The sequence below is a fragment of the Prionailurus bengalensis genome, chromosome B4 (genome assembly GCF_016509475.1).
Source record: "Prionailurus bengalensis isolate Pbe53 chromosome B4, Fcat_Pben_1.1_paternal_pri, whole genome shotgun sequence".
NCBI classification, from domain to species: Eukaryota; Metazoa; Chordata; class Mammalia; order Carnivora; family Felidae; genus Prionailurus; species Prionailurus bengalensis.
The window spans coordinates 128,186,678-128,206,314 of NC_057358.1; the positions used below are offsets into that span (position 1 = coordinate 128,186,678).

At 42.8% G+C, this 19,637-nt stretch overlaps 1 protein-coding gene and 1 long non-coding RNA gene across 5 annotated transcripts in view; one reads left to right on the plus strand and one right to left on the minus strand.

Moving 5' to 3' along the window:
• The window catches only part of LOC122472681, a 29,447-nt gene extending 22,219 nt beyond the window's left edge, over nucleotides 1–7,228 (plus strand). The window contains exon 4 of the long non-coding RNA XR_006294501.1: nucleotides 6,971–7,228. This is a non-coding gene — a long non-coding RNA (uncharacterized LOC122472681). The remainder of the gene's footprint in view (nucleotides 1–6,970) is intronic.
• The window catches only part of LARGE1 (LARGE xylosyl- and glucuronyltransferase 1), a 542,381-nt gene that overhangs the window by 151,056 nt on the left and 371,688 nt on the right, over nucleotides 1–19,637 (minus strand). The gene's annotated exons all lie outside the window — the stretch shown is intronic.

The following is a 19,637-nucleotide window of genomic DNA, read 5'->3' on the forward strand; positions in this document are numbered from 1 at the left end:
GGACCGGGGTGCCTGGGTGGCTCAGTCGGTTAAGCGTCTGAGTCTTGATTTCGGCTCAAGTCATGGCCTCACGATTCATGAGATCAAGCCCCGTGTCAGGCTCTGCATTGGCAGTGCAGAGCCTACTTGGGATTCTCTTCCTCTCTCTCTCTGCCCCTTCCCTGTTCATGCTCTCTCTCTCCCTCAAAATAAGTAAACTTAAAAAACAAAACAAAACAAAAAAACATGTACCAGTTGAATAACTGGTCAAGACCAAACACAAGACTGCCTGGGAAACTCTTTCACTCAAGGAGGTGTGGGTCTTAGCTCCTTCCCTCTCTCCCACTGCCAGTCCAGAGGACACAGAGAGGGAAAACACTGGGCTGATTTTATGATCAATAAAAAGAAGCGAAACCTCAGCTCAGGGCTAGTGGAATTAATGGGAAGACCACCCAACGAATTCAGTTACAGCTGGAACTCAGCAGACATTCCTGATTCAGGGTCATTTTCGTCATGTTAGAGCTGATCCTTTGGGTTGGTTTGATATGTCCAAGCATACCCTAAGCAGTTTGGAGATGAAAATGGTAGTTATCTGCAGACTGTCCCAGGCGACTTTGTAGGATTTTGTACACAGAGAAAATCTCTACAGTTGGTAGCTGATGAAGGACAGGAAATAAGAGAACAAGGACAGGAGAAGGTCTGCTGTACCTGATCTCTTCTTAAATATTTATTTCTTCTCAAATGTGTAATATAGTGATTTCCACTGAGGGAACTACTGCCTCCTAGTGGGTGGTCTGGAAATCTGTGCAGGAGGTTTCTGTTATTGCTAAGACTGGAGAAACCACCGGCTAAATTCAGAAAGTAAAGTCAAGGATGATCAATATTCCACAGTGTGCAGGACAACTCCACACCACAAAGAATTGTCTCTTGCCTCTCTTGACTTTCAAGTACCTCACCAGATATTCATTTAAGGGGAAAAGATGTCAATAATCACCTGTGTATGAAATCAAAATTACATTTTACAGTTAAACTCCACATTTTTCTGCAGACATTGATATATGCTGAATTTTACAGCAATGCAACTACGGAGTGAACAGAGGGAAGATTCGGTTTTGTTTGTAATTTTACCCAGAGTTCATCATTTTGTGAAATAATGCTATCGACAGCAGCGTCACTTGGAGTATCGGAGTCACCACCACATCTGTATCTCTCTGCATTTGTGGCTGTCACCGGCACAGGAATTCTACCTGTTGAAGCTAGCACATCATGTCTTCCTGTCTTCCAGGGTAGGCATTTCTGAGCATCAGGGTGACGAATTGTCCTTGAGGGGGTTCCTGAATGTAGAACTCTTAATGCTAAATGAGAAAAGACCCAGGTAAACCGGGATGGGTTGGACACCTCATTGAACAGGAACACATAAGCACTGTACTCTCAAAATCATGCCTTCTTTCCTTCTTTATAACCCGCCCCTACATATACACAGAGTGCCTGGCACATGGAAAGTTCTCAAAAAATATTGCTGAATGAATGGGAGAAGGAAAAAAGAAAGACCATTCTCTTAGAGTTACAAAAATTAATTCCCCTCCATATACATGCTTGCTTCTTTCTAGAAACATGTGGCTGAAATACAGGCTCACCTTCCCACCACCCCACAGTTTGAAGACATCTCATATTGTTATAGTTTTCTGCCAAGTAGCTCCCCAACACTTCTTTGGAGGGCAAAGAAAGCTGGCCTGGATTTTACAAAGGAATTGTAGTATCACAGGATCACAGATTTTTTTCAAGGGAACTTCAACACCATTACATCTGAATAATCACTTGTATCCAAAGAGTCCCAGACATGTATTGTTGGCCACTGTGTTTAAGTTGCCTGTTAAAAGGCAACATAGGGGCACGTGGGTGGCTCAGTCGGTTAGGCGTCTGACTTCGGTTCAGGTCATGATCTCAGGGTTCATGAGTTTGAGCCCTACATCGGGCTCTCTGCTGTCAGTGTGGAGCCTTCTTTGGATATTCTGTCTCCCTCTCTCTCTCTCTGCTCTCCTCTCTCTCAAAAATAAACATTAAAAAATAAATAAATAAAAGGCAACATAACGTGGCAGGTGACTCACCTACTTACAATCCCAGAGACATAAAACCTACCGACTTATACTTGGAAAGTTTTGTGTATTCGTATTACACCTGCCTTCTGCTTGCATACACATGAGTTTGAAACCTTGCTCTATGCCTTTGGGACCCAAACAGCTTCTATATTTTTGATAAGTGATCCTGAGCCTCACCTTGAACATCTGCTGTGAGATAATAAGCAGTAACTGGAAAACAGTTCTCTGTTAAGATTAAGAGGTGGTCACAAGAGGAAATGAACCAAAAAGCTTCCAGGGAAAATAAGGAATGCAGACAAAGAGCAGGATGCTGTGGGTTAGCTGGTGTCCCCAGAGAAAACCCAGCTGTCAGCACGATGCTAAACCTCCCGAACCCCAAACCGCTGCTCATCTGCAATCCTGAAGCAATTTAGTTCAAGGGAAGACTGTTAGGAAAAGCAGACAGTTTTTAAGTCTCTTATGTTTTGGTTCCCTCCCTCTCTAACCAATTTGACAATAAATTTCGTATTAAAAAGAAAAGCACACAGATAGAGGCGAAACACCATGAACATGGGTTTCTGAAAGGACTACTGGATTTACTGAGACCTCTGGCCTTCTGTCAGGCTGCACTTCTCTACCCATCACCATCTTCCGGAACCACAAGGGGTAGGACCAGGGGGCAGAAGACCTGAGTATGGGAATAGGGAATGGTAGAGTCTATTCACTGAAACAAAGCTTTAGAGTTTAAAACTGCATTCAGAAGTTTTTGGGCTTTTTTCTTTTTCTGAAAGACTGTCTAATCCAGTATAGGAGGTGACTTCTGGAGCTGGACTACCAGGGCTCAAATCCCTGTTCCATCTCTTCCTACTTATATAACTTTGTTGGTCAAGGCCAACTGGCATATCTTCAGTCAGCCTCCTCCTTGTTAGCTAAAGACGGTAACAACAGAGTTTACATTATAGAGAGTGTTTACAAACACAAATTGAGAGAGAGAATGCAGAGAAAATGTTTAGTCCTGTTCCTGGTCCATTTTGGATACTCAGTATCAGCTGTTATTATTATTATTATTATTTTTTTACAGCTTGATTTAGATACAATTAACATGCTGAACAATTAGCTATTTTTATTAAATTTTAAATTTTGATTCCAGTATAGTTAACATGCAGTGTTATATTAGTTTCAGAGGTATGATATAGTGAGTCAACAATTCCATACATCACCCACTGCTCACCATGGCAAAGGCACTCTTTAATCCCTGTCACCTATTTCGCCCATCCCCCCACCCACTTTCCCTCTGGTAACCATCAGTTTATTCTCTTTAGTTAAGAGTCTGTTTCTTGGTTCATTACTTTCTTTTTTCCTTTGTTTTGTTTCTTAAATTCCACATATGAGTGAAACCATATGGTACTTCTTTCTCAGATTGACTTCTTTCGCTTAGCATCATACTCCAGCTCCATTTGTGTCATTGCAAATGGCAGAATTACATTCCTTTTTATGACTGAATAATGTTCAGTTGTGGGTATGTGTATATGTCTTCTTTATCAATTCATCCATCCATGAACACTTGGGCTACTCTCATAATTTGGCTATGGTAAATAATGCTGCAGTTAACACAGGGGTGAACAGATCCTTTAGAATTAGTGTTTTCATATTCTTTGGATACTCAGCAGTGGGATTATTGGGTCACAGGTAGTTCTATTTTTAATATTTTGAGGAACCTCCATTTTTTTCCACAGTGGCTGCACATATCTGCCTTGCCACCCATAGTGCAAGAGGGTTCCTTTTTCTCCACATCCTTGCCAACCCTTGTTGTTTCTTGTGTTGTTGATTTTAGCCATTCTGACAGGTGTGAGGGGATACCTCATTGTAGTTTTAATTTGCATTTCCCTGATGATGAGTGATGTTGAGCATCTTTTCATGTGTCCATTGTCTTCCGTATGTCTTCTTTGAAGAAATGTTTGTTCATGTCCTCTGCCTATCAGATGTTTTTTGAGTGTTGAATTGCAGAAGTTCTTTATATACTTTGGATATTAGCCCTTTATCGGGTATGTCATTTGCAAATACCTTCTCCAATTCAGAAGGATGTCTTTTAGTTTTGTTGATTGTTTCCTTTGCTGTGCAGAAGTTTGTATCTTGATGTAGTCTCAATAGTTAATATTTGCTTTTATTTCCCTTGCCTCAGGAGACATATCTAGAAAAATGTTGTTATGGCTGATGTCAGACAAATTACGGCCTGTGCTCTCTTCTAGAATTTTTTTTTAATTTTTTTCAACGTTTTTTATTTATTTTTGGGACAGAGAGAGACAGAGCATGAACGGGGGAGGGGCAGAGAGAGAGGGAGACACAGAATCGGAAGCAGGCTCCAGGCTCTGAGCCATCAGCCCAGAGCCTGACGCGGGGCTCGAACTCACAGACCGCGAGATCGTGACCTGGCTGAAGTCGGACGCTTAACTGCGCCACCCAGGCACCCCTCTTCTAGAATTTTTATGGTTTCAGGTCTCACGTTTAGATCCTTAATCCATTTTGAGTTTATTTTCTGTACGATGTTAACAAAATGTCCAGTTTTTCAACACCAATTGTTAGACGTTTTCTCATTGCATATTCTTGCCTCTTTTGTAGAAGATTAATTGACCACATAATTTTGAGCTTGTTTCTGGATCTTCTATCCTGTTCCATCAATCTATGTGTCTATTTGTATGCCAGTGCCATACTGTTTTGATTACTACAGCTTTTCAGTGTAACTTGAAATCTGGAATTGTGATGCCTTCAGCTTTTTCAAGATTGTTTTGGCTATTCAGGGTCTTCTGTGGTTTCATACAAATTTCAGGATTGTTTGTTCCAGCTCCAGAGAAAAATGCTGTTGATATTTTGATAGGGATTGCATTCAATGTATAGATTGTTTTGGGTAGTATCACATTTTTAACAATTTTGCTCTTCTAATCCATGAGCCTGGAATGTCTTTCCATTTTTTTGCATCATCTTCAAGTTCTTTCATCAAGGTTTTACAGTTTTTAGAATACAGTTCTTTCACCTCCTCAGTTTATTCCTAGATATTTTACTATTTTTAGTGCAAATGGAAGTGTTTAATTTCTTTCTGTTGTTTCCTTGTGTATAGAAATGCAATGGATTTCTGTACATTGATTTTGTATCCTGTGACCGTACTAAATTCATTGATCAGTTCTAACAGTTTTTTGTTAGACTCTTTAGGGTTTTATATATATATAATATCATGTCATCCACAGACAGTGAAAGTTTCACTTCTTCCTTACAGATCTAGATGTCCTTTAATTCCCTTTTCTTGTCTGACTGGAAGCTAGGACTTCCAGTACTATGTTGAATACTGTCTTCTTCCTGACCTTAGGGGAAAAGCTCTCAACTTTTCACCACTGAGTATGATATTTGCTGTGGGGTTTTCATATACGGCCTTAATTATGTTGAGGTATGTTCCCTCTAAACCTACTTTGTTGAGGATTTTTATCATGAATGTTTGTCAAATGCTTTTTCTCAATCTATGGAAAGAATCATATGATTTTTATCCTTTCTCATACTGATGTAAATTAGCCATTCTTTTAAAACACATCTCTCCTGTCCCTAAACCATCTAGAGCCCATAGTTTGGACAGGTGCAATTACAATGTGTTGTCATTTAAATAAGGTAACTTTTCACTCCGATTCTGTTCCACACCTCCACCCCTAGGAAATAATTAGGTACTATTTAGGCAGGCCCCAAATAATGGTAAGGTCATGAACAAAGAGGGCAGAATTAGAGACCCAAACAGTGGTGTCAAAATGTTGTAACAGGATTTTCTTCATCAATGCTGACAGCAAGCTTTAGTGACATTACCTGGAAATGTACTGTGATATGCTACCTGCTGTTATGGACTGAATGTTTGCATCCTCCCCAAATCCTTATGCTGAAGTCCTAACCTCTAACGTGATGGTATTTGGAGGTGGGCCTTTGGGAGGTAATTAGAGTTAGATGAGGTGATGAGGATGGGACCCAGTCTGATAGGATTAATCCATTATCTTAGCCTTAGAAGAGACAGTAGACAGCTTGTGTACACCCATCCCCCCATGTGCACGTAAAGAGCAGGTCACGTGAGCGCACAGCCAGCCGGCTATAGCCTCCTGGCCAAGAGAAGAGATCTCAGGATGAAACTTACCTTGCTGGCACTTTGATGTTGGACTACTTTGCCTCCAGAACTGGGAGAAAATAAATGTTCAACCCACCCCACCCCATTTATGGTATTTTGCTATGGTGGCCGGTGGCCGAGCAGCCTACCATACCTGCTATTCTTCAGCTTAGTTTACCAGAAACAAAAGGCAGCAGGGGGCTCAGGACCACCCAAGACGTGAAGAAACCATTTTTTGGGGGGGCTGCCTTATGAGCCTGTCACACGTTTTCTTTTCTCAGGTCATGTAGAAATAACTTTCCTGGAAAAAGTTTTCAGAGAGATGAAAAAGAAGGGCTAAGAGCTGCACTGTGACTTCATTTTCAAAGTGCCATGGGTGCCAAGGGGATTCTGTAAGAAATATTCTTAGAAGAGCCCCACCTGGGGTTTGAGAGATCTTGACACTTGTGTGTGTAGATTCTTCCTTCTTACACAAGTCAGGAGGGGATCAACAGAGTATAATTATGACACTTCAGCAAGAGTAAGGCGAGGCCAATGGGTCCCTTCCAAGAAAGCATTTGCCTGTCAGCTGCAAGGAAAGGGGAATTCTGCAATCTCTGAAGGGCTCTTTGTTGAAAGTTTCTATTTGATAATTATGCTGTCTGAAGATTTTCTGACAAAAGTCCTGCTTTGTTTAGAAACCATGCAGTCTTGCTCTTTTGGGTTCAACAAAAGAGTAGGAAAAAAATTGTCTCAGTATAAAGTACTGAATAAGGTACAAGAATGCTGTTTGTGCTCACAGGAACTTAATTTCACGTCCAAGGGAATCTATAAAAGGATTCAGAAGATACCCCCAGAAGCTTGTCCACAGGTAAGCATAACCACCCCCCCACCAGCCAAGGATGCAGACCACACCCTCCCCCCTAAATGTGAGTCCTTCCAGTCCCAGGGCTCCATTGAATAATCCCACTTCAAGCAAAGGGCTAAAAGCAGTATGACTATGACCTAGGTAACACTAAGAATTGCAATGAATTGCTAATAAATGGAGAATTAAAGCCTATGACTACCATCTGTCTTTTCAGATCTTGCACAGTCCATTTCATTGCAATAAAAATAGCCCAAATGCCCAGAGAAAGAATCTCTGATTGCCAAAGAATCTAAAATCCTCACCCTGCCTTATCCAGATTCTTTCTACATTTCCCCAACACACAGCCTCTCTGCTTGAACATGTGAGTCATGGGCCGTAGGACCTTCTTCCTGGAAGCCTTCTTCTCAGTTCCTCAGTCAAGGTCAAGGCCCATTTCACACACCCTCTCAGATATGGATTAGGCTGTAGTGATGACAAGTTCAGTGGGCACTGGGGAGGGAGGGAGGAATAGGACACAGTCCAGAGAAAGGTAGGCTCGCAGACCACGGGTGCCATTCTCAGAATAGCTCATCAGATGCTGGTTAAAGGAATGGTATTTCTGAATTTGGCTTTCACGGGACACAAGTGCCATGATGCACTGTGTGTTCATGTATGCCCGCCACAATGTCCTCTCCGAGCCTCACAGGACATGTATGTAACCTGAAGAGATAAAGAAGCTCCCTACTTAAACCTGTTTAACCCAGCATTTCCCCCAATGTATTTAACCACGGAAGCTTTTTCTGGTTAAACACCTATTAACATCTTTGTTCTCCAAAATAGTCTGGGAAACAGTGCTGCGTTACCAAGTAGGATGAAATCTTTGCCAAAAGAGAACTTCAAATAAAGCACCAAAGGGTAAACCCTCCTCCATGCTGTTTCCCTAATTGCAGGGGGATGAAGAGGGCAGACAGCTGTGTTTGGGACTCAGTTATGCAGTTCGATACCTGTGACCTTGGCCAAGTCAATTAACCTCTCTGAACCACAATTTCTTCAGCTGTGAAAGCTTAATAAACTGTCACAGGATTTCTTTGAAAATTAAATGAGATAGCACAAGGAAGTATCTGGCAAAATGCCTAGAAGGAATCTAATAGGTGTTCAATAAAAGCCTGTTTCTTCCCCCTCTCATTTTATGGAATTCCCGTAACACAGACACGGTCCACATCACTGAGCTGGCACTTACAGGTGGTTAAGTACTGATGGCTCTCCTTCCCATGGGATGCTGCTTGGGGTTTACATCCCCAGTCTTCGAGGCTCACGGAGTGGGTGCTTCAATACATAGCTGATATCAAGAATTTTACAAGTAGTTATTTTTCAAGGAACCCTACCATTTGTGTTCCCTGGTGGCAAGGTGACACCTCTTGAGTTCTTTCTGCGTGATTCCTGAGGCCAACTTTCCATCCAGAGCAGGTGAGTTGCAGACGCAGGAACTAGATAAGGACAGGCATTCCTGCAGCCAGGAAAGAGGTGATCTGTAGCTGATGTGTTTGTGTGGGTGGTGCTCCCATATGCCTCCACTGGGCGTGCTGGGGTTATGCCCAGCATAACACTTACCGGACAGTCCCTGATCTCGTCTCATTTCCTCACTAGACCTTCCACCTTTTCAGAACAGGAGCAGGGCCTTGTTTATCAGTATCTCCCAATGCCTACCACAATACCAGGCATCAGATGAGCACTCGATAAGTGATGGATAGATGGGCAGATGGTTAGAACAAGGAAGGATGGGGAAGAGGGGGAAGGAAGGAAGGAAGGAAAGAAGGAAGGAAGGAAGGAAGGAACTGATCTCAATTCTACTGATATATGAGCTTCATAAAAAGTGTCTTTTTGTCCCCTGTTAGTCACTGCTGTATCCAACGGGACTAAAACAGTGCCTGGCACTAACAGAGACTAAATAAATATTTGTTGAATGAACAGATGAATAATTGAATAAACTAAGCTGAGCTACCCATTTGGAAAATTAGCTGTAAACAATTACTACTCACTGACAAATCAAATTGCTCTCATATTATTTCCTGATCTGCTGATTCCTCAAAATTATTAGGACAGTTTAACATTCATGCAAGTCAAAATGAAAGCTGAGAGACAGTAGCAAATATGAAGGTCTCCTAGGGGTCAGGCAATGTACAAAGCTGAGGGACTACAAGACGTGGCCCTGCCCTCCAGGAGCCACAAAGACCTAGAACCACGCCTCAACTCAACGCAGTCGGTTGACAGCAGCAGGAGGAAAAGGAACAAGCACCTTCTGTGGCTTCACACATCACAGAGCAGGGCTGCGCCACCCCAGCTAGAGTGCGCTCGGGGAGGAAAGCAGAGAATGACAGTCTCAATTAATCCCTTCATGATCCTAATGTCAAAAATGTAAGCCTTTTATGATGCAGTAAAACTATTTTTATGGGTTTTTCCATCCGTCTCATGTCTTGATGTATTTTTTAATCAAAAAGGATAAGAACAAGAAGTCAAGTGGGTATAAATCTCCTGCTCATTTTTCTGGTTCTCTGCCCAGGGAGGAGAGACAAGCCCCACAGTGCCCCACAGGAGATTCTGTAGTGCTTCCTGTTCTCCCTGGGAGTATTTTCCAGAAAGAAGCCTATTATTCCTGGTTTGGAGAGCTGGGCCTTGCTTGAAACAACAGACACATTCTCTAAAGACTACATGTAAATGAAATCTCAGTAAATCAAAACCTCACGTTTCCAATAACTTATAGGTTTATCATTCTTGATTTCTGATGGTCTGATGACGAGACCCAAAAAAAAGTGTTCTTGCATGAAATGTGCAAATCAGAATAAAGCACAAACAAGGAAATAAAATTACCTGCATTCTTATCACCTAGAGGTAATTTTAAAATGTAATCTTAGACTTTTATTCCATATTGAGATACAGATACATATTCTGACAAAAAAAGGGTAATGGTAGAGGCACTATGTAACCTACTGTTACAGCTGATCTATAAATATGTCATCAGCATTTACTCATGTCAATATTCTACCTTTTATTTACTAGCTCCATTAGCATTCTGCTCTATGGACACACTGCAATTTAACAAGTTCTTGATTTTGGATGCTGGATTTGTTTTCAACATTTTATCACAAATAATGATAAATATCTCCCATAATTTCTCATCTCCCATAATTTCTTAGAAATAAAATGGCCATGTCACATACATGCATATTTTTAAAATTAGATACATTTTGTCAACTTGTCCTGCAAAAATGCTTTGGCCATTTATACTACCTCTAGCAAGAAAAAGTCCTTACATTTTTATCTTTACCATCACTGGTGTGTGTGAGTGTGTGTATGTGTGTGTGTGTATGTATATTTATACATATGTATATATACGTGTATATATATATACACGTATATATGGTAGTGTTTAATTCCTGTTTTATTTTTCATTTTTTGATTAGTCACAAAGTAGAATTTTTTCCTATGTTAATTGGCCTCTGGATTTCCTGAAGCAAAGGATATCCATGTTCTTTGCCCATTATTTTTTTCTTATTGATTTATAGCAACATTTTACATACTGAAATACTGATGCATTATTTTTCATCTATGATGTACATCTTCCCTAGAGTAGTTTCTTTCGACGTTTTTGTTTTTAAATGTTTATTTTTGAGACAGAGAGACAGAGCATGAATGGGGGGACGGTCAGAGAGAGAGGGAGACAGAGAATCAGAAGCAGGCTCCAGGTTCTGAGCTGTCAGCACAGAGCCTGACACGGGGCTCAAACTCACGGATCGCGAGGTCACGACCTGAGCTGAAGTCGGATGCTTAACCGACTGAGCCACCCAGGCGCCCCTCGACGTATTTTTTTTAAGTGTTTTGTCTCGTCTCTTCATCCACCCTCCCAATTTTTACTTGTAGTTTCTCTTGTCTCCTTACTTATCAAATAGTTATTGGGAAAATGACAGGAGAGAAAACCACCACCGTTCACTCCAAGTTTATCAGTAATTTATCTATGGGATGATCAAAGGAATTTTCTTCAAGGTGGTAAACTTCATCCCTTAGAGCAATCACCAACCCAAGGAGATGCTGGCAGTTAATCTAGAAATTGGTCCCTACAGAAACCTTACCAGTTATCTTAGCAAAGTCAGGCAGCAGCAGCCTCATTTAGAACAATACAATTTTGAGGGACATGGACATCACCAACAGAGTTGAGAATTTGGAGTTCCTCAAGGGACTCTGAGTTTCTGGGTCAGTAAGGCCACTTCCTGCATGTTAAAGGAGGGTCTCGCTTGTAGGGAGATGTTAATCAATGAGTTACTTCCCCTAGAGAAAAGTTCCTCCATGAGCAGAGAAATCAGAGTAAAAAGACCCTTGTCTCTATTAATGGAAAGCTGGCTATGTTGTTCCTCAAAATGATGATGCCAAGAGTCTGAGCATTGGTGCAGCTCCCAGTTGGTGGGGACAGGTATGGTGCCCTCTCCACAGGGTGCTGGGAAACCAGCAAAGCAGAGATCCCACCTGCGATAGGACGGGCCTTACAAGGTCTTGGAGCAAACCAACCACTACAGAACCAGAAACTCCACCGTTGATCTTTTACTGTCATGTCTCTTGTGGTTCCATTTATGAATTACATTTCCCCACTACTTTCTAATTGCAAATTTTGAATCTTTTTGAAAGACTTGTCTGGTGTGCATTGGGTTTGGCTCACACTTGGGCCAGGGCATTAAGGGTTAAGTGGTATCGTCCCAAGGGCCACCAATATGGCAGCAGTGAGAGCGGGGAGAAAGACTCTAACGGAAGGTCAAATTCAGAGGCCCTCTACCCTTTCTTAGAAAAGGCATTTGTACTTCCACAGCCACCTGGAGATCCAAGATTCCATTTTATTAATGAGAATGCTTTCCTGCACAGCCAGCAGTCCAGCAAAGCTTGGGGATACATTGATTTAGGGGATGGGAAGGCATGCAAAACTGGCCACTGAGTTCTCATGCCCAGAGGACTGAGCACAAGGTAGTTTACGGACAGGGGAGGAAAGGATAGACAGAAGGAGGATAAGGCAGTGAAGAGGCAGGCTAGAAATCAAGATACAGAAGCTTAAAGACAGATGGGAACAGGTGAGAGTGGGTGGGGCAGTAGCCACAGGCGGCTGAGGGAGAGAACTGCACCAGGACAGTGGATATTTCTAAAGACCGCTGACACTCTTAATTATAACCTCGGGCCACTAAAGCTCCTGTCTCGTTAAAAAACAATTAAATTATCTTCACTCAGTTAAACTGATGCAGGCAAGATAGTGGGCCACTGGCTTTTAAAATTCTCTTCAGAAGCAGGAATGACACAGCAATGGGTTGGAGATCTGGGGAGGGTGACACAGGATGAGAGAGTGCCAGTCTGTGTCTGGGCCAGGCCTGGCGGTGGGTGCAGGCATCACGATGGTGGTCTGGCACAGTGAGATCTACAACCAAGATGGCTGCAAGTTTAGATTTTTCTGGTAATCTGTGAGCATGTTTGAGGAGACTGTGGGTACAAACAGTGGAAAGCCATGAGCTGGGATGATGACCACCATCTCCTTCCTACAAATGCATTTATCACTGGGCTGTAAATGTGGGACATTTCAAAGGTGCTCTTCACCAAATACAAGAAACAACGAGATAATGGACAGCGTGGGGGAGATTCTGATATCCCTATGTTTAAAAAAAAAATTAGCTGTATTTCCATTGTTCTTCTCACTTTATCAAACAATCTTTTCTAATAAAATCAATAAATATTTATGGAGCTAGGTGCTACGGGGGATACAAAGAAAAATGAGCCACGGTCTCTAACCTTGAGGAGTTTCCACTTAATGACTATTTAAGAGACTTTTTTTCCCCCTACAACCAATGTCATCACTATTTAAATGCAGGAACAGGAATACTCAATAAATCTTACTGCGAATCATACTTGGAAAAGAAATAATGTTTCTAGAAAAAATGTTAAGGGATGATAAATTCCTCTTTTCCCATCTTCTCAGAGTTTCTGCATCTGTAGGTACCAGCAATGTTAAAGGGCCCGAGGATCCCGCCATCTTGAAGTGAGCTGGGAAGGGCATGCAGGAAGGCTCTGGGGGGCTTGTACTGGAGGACAGAAGTGCAGGAGGGGTCCAGGGCTTACTCTTTAGCTGACTTTAAGAATCAAGCATAATGGGGGCACCTGGGTGGGCTCAGTCGCTTGAGTGTCCAACTTTTTTTTTTTTTCAAAAATTTTTTTTCAACGTTTTTTATTTATTTTTGGGACAGAGAGAGACAGAGCATGAACGGGGGAGGGGCAGAGAGAGAGGGAGACACAGAATCGGAAACAGGCTCCAGGCTCCGAGCCATCAGCCCAGAGCCCAACGCGGGGCTCGAACTCACGGACCGCGAGATGGTGACCTGGCTGAAGTCGGACGCTTAACCGACTGCGCCACCCAGGCGCCCCGCGTCCAACTTTAAGTTCACGTCATGATTTCATGGCTCATGGGTTCGAGCACAGTCGGACTCTGTGCTGACAGCTCGGAGCCTGGAGCCTGCTTCGGATTCTGTGTCTCCCTCTCTCTCTGTCCCTAGCCCACTCGAATTGTGTCTCTCTCAAAAATACATAAACATTAAAAAAAAAAAATCAAGCATAATGGTTGCTTTTACTCTCCTGCTGCCACATTTTTACTTAAATTTGCCAACGGGATGCTGAGCCACGCCCCATCTGGTTATTCTCGTTCAACTTCTCTCTTTCCTCCACACTCATTGTGGCTTGTTAATCTATCACTTCACTACAGTGAAACCCCCCTCACTCACAGTAATCAATGAATCTTTTATTATTATAAAAGTAATATATATTTCTCGCGCGAAATGCTAGGAATAAAAATATAGCGAATAGAAAGAACTGTAGGGGCACCTGGGTGGCTCACTCAGTTGGTTGAGCATCTGAAACTTGATTTTGGCTTAAATCCCAGGGTCATGGGATTGAGCCCTGTGCGCTGGGTGTGGAGCCAACTTGGGATTTTTTCTCTTTCCTTCTGTCCCTTACCCTGCTTGCACTCTCTCTGTATAAAATAAAAATTAAAAAAAAAAAAAAAAAGAACTGTAATCCCATAAGTTAGAGATTCGCACTGTGAACGTTTTAGAGGGTATTCAAGGACTTTCTGGAGCTTAGACGCTGTTTTTTCTTAGACCACCACCCAAACTCAATCATCAGCTCAAACACCATGCTATCAATCAGTGAGGCCTCTCAGACTGTACTTCCCAGTTACCATAGCAACTCCTCTACTCCCCACCGCCTCCCCACCCCCACCCCATGCATGCTCCACCACCTAAAACACTATGTATTTATGTGCTGTCCTGGGGGAGAATACCAGCTCCACCAGGACAGGGACTTTGCCTGTTTTGTTTGCTGCTCTGTCACTAACACCCAAGGACAAGGCAGTGCTGAAGGAACGAGCCGAGCCGTAATTACCTCAAAACAGCCAGCACTCTTCTCCACCCAGTGAAGAACTGTTAGTAACAAAGACCATCACTCCAGGGGATGGCCTCTGCAGGTCTGCCACTTGTGCTGGTGGAGAGAAAGGGGCAGGGAGGCCAGGAAAGAGCATGGGAGCCCTGGCCGCCAGGGCTGACTCTACACTTACTTTTCTGGTTGAGCTGGAGCATATGGCTTGTCCACACTGAGTCTGGGCTTCCTCACTTATGTAAATGAGAGGGCTGGAGGGACCCGAAGCCCACGGCTCTTGCATCTATCTGTTCCTTGTTATCATACGGACAGTATGGAGAAAATAACACACAGCCACAAAAAGCAGGGTGGATGTCTGACTACTCTCCCTACCATCCACCCCGTGCCACCCCCTTCCACTGGCACAGCATTTGACAGTTTACTAAGTGCTGTCATCTAGACGATCTCATTAACTTTATCTATTGGCTAATCAGCTCCAAGAATCTCAAACAGAGCATCAAAATCAAGCTCAGTGCGCTCCCAAAATGCCATGACAAAGACAGCAGGATTAAACAGAAGCGATAGGGAGAGCCAGCCAGAGAAAGACTGAGAAACTCCATCGATGAGATTAAATGTAACTTCAGAGAGGGGGAGAAAAAGAGCACCAAGAGGCAGGGGAGCTAATTTTCACATAACTCACCCAAATTGCATTTAAATACTCTTCAGGCAACTGTCACCCTCCAGCAATCCCATGGGGATTACACAAACCATGCCAATTCAGCTCTATGTCCTTACTCCTGGCACCTCCTCCCCCACCTCCCTGATGGACGGGATGAAACTAGGTGGTTTCACAGGCTCCCACTCCCCAGACTTGGCTTGAGGGTTCCAGGATCCTCAGGAAGTGGCTGCCAAAACTTTTGTAACAAATTTAGGAGGATATATCTAGATTCCTATCGAATCTGTTTACTGAGTTATGTAACTGTGCTCTTATTGTGATTCTGTGACTTTTATCAAAAGGCTGGATCTGAATTGCAGACACAAATATTCCCTTCTTACATTCTCTCCCAATGAGTGACTACAGCCCCAGGTGATTCTCCAGTCCTTGCAGATTGCTATAGAAGTTTGCAGAAGCAAACACTTTTTTTTTTTTTTAGAAGTCCTTTAGGGCAACCGTAAACTTATGCTCATCAAATTATTTATTCATTCACCTGTTCATCCATCCAACAGATGACTATTGAAAATCTCCTGTCAGCAAGGCAATGGCGGTAAAGAATCTCATTGGAACTGGAGAGAAAGATGTAACTCACTTGCACCAGGGGTTAGAAGGCTGCCTCCTGTCGTCATCACAAGATGCTGAATTTCCTGGCCCCACTCCCTGGTGCAGGCCACCAATTCCTCTTGCTTCGATTTACATCAGTCTGACAGGGTTCTCTGCAGCAGCCTAAGGTCTTTCTCCTTTTCTCTTCCAAGTCCTTTTACCCAGCACACACCCCTCTGAATGCTTTTCTGGCTCATGAGTTACTCTGTCCAGTACCTTTGGGGAGCACTTTGGTTTTAAAGGTCTTTCTCTCCTGCTGCCAAGCTGGGAAATCAGAGAACATGCCTGTCCATCTCACAGGGTCAGTCTACCTCTCGAATAAGGGAGTTTTGAGAACACGTTGCTAAGGATGCTGTGTTGTTGCCACTGTTAAGAGGTGATTTTGTTTCGCAGAGTAAAGAGGAAAAACTCACTAAAGTCTAGAAAGTAAGTCTGCTTTCTGGCCCAGTGCTTAGGAAAGTGCATTCAGAATCTCTCTTCTGCTACTCACTGGCTGCAAAACCGTCATGGGCACTTGATTTAAAATTCTGTGTTTCAGTTTCCCTATCTACAAATGGAGATCATGATAGCTCCCCTTAGGGTTACTGCCAGTGTTAAATAAATGCTACCTTTATTGAGCATTTACTATGAGTCAGGCAGTGTGTGAAGAAGTACTTTTACAAATAGAATCTGTTCCACTTCACATCAGCCTCAGATCAAGGTACTGGTGGGGGATTTTGGTTTCCTAGAAAGAGTGTTTCTGGAGCAACTAGGTTGGGATTAAATACTTCAATGATGAACAGGAATTGGGGAAATGTCAAATGAGGTTGGTCCAGATAACTAGAGTTGTGCTAGCTATGTACCTACCTAATACAGCAGCCACCAGCCACCTGCAGCTACTTAAATCTAATCAAAACTAGGTTCGATTAAAATTTAGCTCCTAGGTTACACTAGCTGCATCTCAAGTGCTTAATGACCAGTGTGGCTAGTGACTATCTTAATCAACAGTGCAAACATAAAATATTTCCATCATTCTAGAAAATTCTATCGGAACTGGGAAATATAAAATAAGTTATGGAAGGAGAAATGAGAAAAATCAACACCAGGGTGTGAGGGTCAACTCCACAGACGCTTGTGAAATTTCAGCAGATTTTCAGTAATTTGTCAGGGCTAATAGGGTGAGGCTGTTCCCCTTTGTGGTCTGTCCTAACAAAGTGCCTTGGGGGCATCTGGATGGCTTTGTAGGTCACCTTTAGTAGTTGTGGTTACTAACAGTTCAGCACCATTTACATTTTCAGATCTTTTACTAATTAGCACAGATCAAATAAAGACATTTATTAAAAAGTCATACAGAATCCACTCCAACAAGCCAAATCGCTCCCCTACCATTTGGCCTGACAATATTAATTCTGATAACCTAGCACTAAGGAGCCATACCTCAAAAATAAATCATCTGGTCAATCATTATGACTTGCGGAAATGCTTTGCAATACTCTCGGATGTAAGGAGTCTTCCCTCCAGATATAGCCTACTCTCTATTATACAAGCTCTAATGTGCTCCCAAACTCCCTCTGGCCACACCCAATGGCCCTTGTAAAATGCAACTGTGATCAGATCCCCCAGCTTCAAAAATTTCACAAAGCACTCTTCCCTAGATTACTTATCAAAAGCCCTCGGCTTGGCATAGGATCCCCTGCACAACCTGACTATAGTTCGCCAAACCCACCCTTACTCCTCTGCCCCAGACCCCTAACTACTCCTGCTGCATTCAATCTCACAGACGCAGACTTGTTCAGCCATTCATTCCTTCAAAAAGTATTTATTAAGCACTCCTAGGTGCCGAATATTATGCTAGGTACTAGAGATACAAACAGTGAAGGCAGGAGAAAACAAGATCCCATCCCTACCCTCATGGAGGTTACAATGTAGTCGGATGAGACAAGAGATAAGTAAATGTATTTAGATACAGGATATGCCAAATGGCGATAGGTACTACAGAAACCAAAACATGGGTGGTGGCTGGTGGGGGTACTTTCCTTACATTTAGATATTATATTATTTTCTTAAATCCTTTGAAATTATCATTCATTCATTCAATAGATCTCTATTGCGTATTTGCCATGTGCTGGGAGGTGTTCTAAGCGTTGTGGCTACAGCAACAAACAAAACAGATGCCCTGACAACACCTGATGGAGCTTATGCCTAGTGGCTGAGAGGGATCATAAGCAAGGCAACACTGTAGAGGCTCAGCTGATGGCAAGTACCGAGGATAAGGGAGGTGAAAGGATATAGGAATGCAAAGATGGGGATGGAGAGGTGGTGTTCCCGTCTACACAGAAGGTCACTGCGGCTGGACATGCACAGACTGTACATGCATCTTTTATTGTACATGCACTTGCATAGGTGGCCACTTCCTCCTCTGTTTCCTCTCCAAGCCCTGACTGCAATGGTACTTTCTGGAGCTTTTCTGATTCTCCCCCTGATGGATTTCTCCCTGCATGTTAGAAACACCTTGATTCATCTAGTATCATACAATATTACATTATGGATTTAGGTATATGTTAGTCCCAGTGGGTTCAAATTCCTGAAGGGCAGGGACAGTGTCTTATCCATCTTCGTTTATTTATTCTAGAAGCTTTCACGGAACACCAGCTACAAAGCTTGCCCTGTTTCTATACTATAGAGGATAAAAGAACCCCTATCATTTTGTCCTAACTTGAAAAAGACCTGTTATCTGTCCACCCTGCCCGCCCACAATAAAGCACTGATGTGCCATTTAAATAAAATAACGTGTGCAGAAGTGTTTGAAATCGCACCAAGAACATGAAAATTCCTCTGTAAATAGGAACTGTTGCTATTATAATCATTCCTAATCTAAATCCGTTGTTTGTCTACTATAGTACATGCACTGTTATCTAGTAAGTACATTATGGGAATGCTTCTGATTTTAGTGTCTGATGATGGTAAGATACAACTCTAGCACGACCTGACTAGTAAACCTGAAAGTGGGCACCTGGGAATCCTGTACAGCTTATCTGCTCACTAAAGAGACAGCTCGTATGTGAAGGCATTGCAGTGACTTCAAGGTGGTGACTGACCCTCCACGTCATCTCCAACACTCTTGATACTCAGTTATGGCGGAGATACTCTTTGTTTTCAAAGCCTGTAAGTATGGACATTTCAAAGCCTGTAAGTATGGACATGGCTCTTTGCCCCCCACCCTGAGCTGCACAGCGGCCCCACCTCTTGGGTCTTTTCTGCTGTTCACTTCTTCAAACCCTTGGCACCAACTCCCCAGACTCTCTTCCCTCCTAACCCATGTTTCTTCTCTCATATGTTACCTATATATTGTCTGGAGAACGTGTAAAAAATCTCAGCAGCTCAACGAGACAAAATTGAGCCCTGCACCCTCGTGCCCCATTGAAATAGCTGTAGGACCAGGGGGGCAGATCTGTCTCTGGGTCTTGGAATGTTCTTTTGTAAAAGGGAATAGCATCTGCTTTCAATGCAGTCGAGAGGAGGTACATACCCTAATCCCACAGTGCTGGCAACACAGTATCTGGAAGTTCGAGGGCATGAAAATGCTCTTTCCTGAATAGATGGCCACCTACTACATGTGGTTATAGAGATACAGCTTAACAATTATATTTTAAAATCAGAAAAAGTTTTTAATGTTTATTTATTTTTGAGAGCGGGGGTAGGGGCAGAGAGGGAGGGAGACACAGAATCCAAAGCAGACTCCAGGCTCTGAGCCCAATGCAGAGCCCCATACAGGGCTCGAACCCACGAACCATGAGATCATGACCTGGGCCCAAATTGGCGACTGAGCCACCCAGGCACCCCTATTTAAAAAAAAAAATGTTTTAAGTGTATTTATTTATTTTGAGAGAGAGA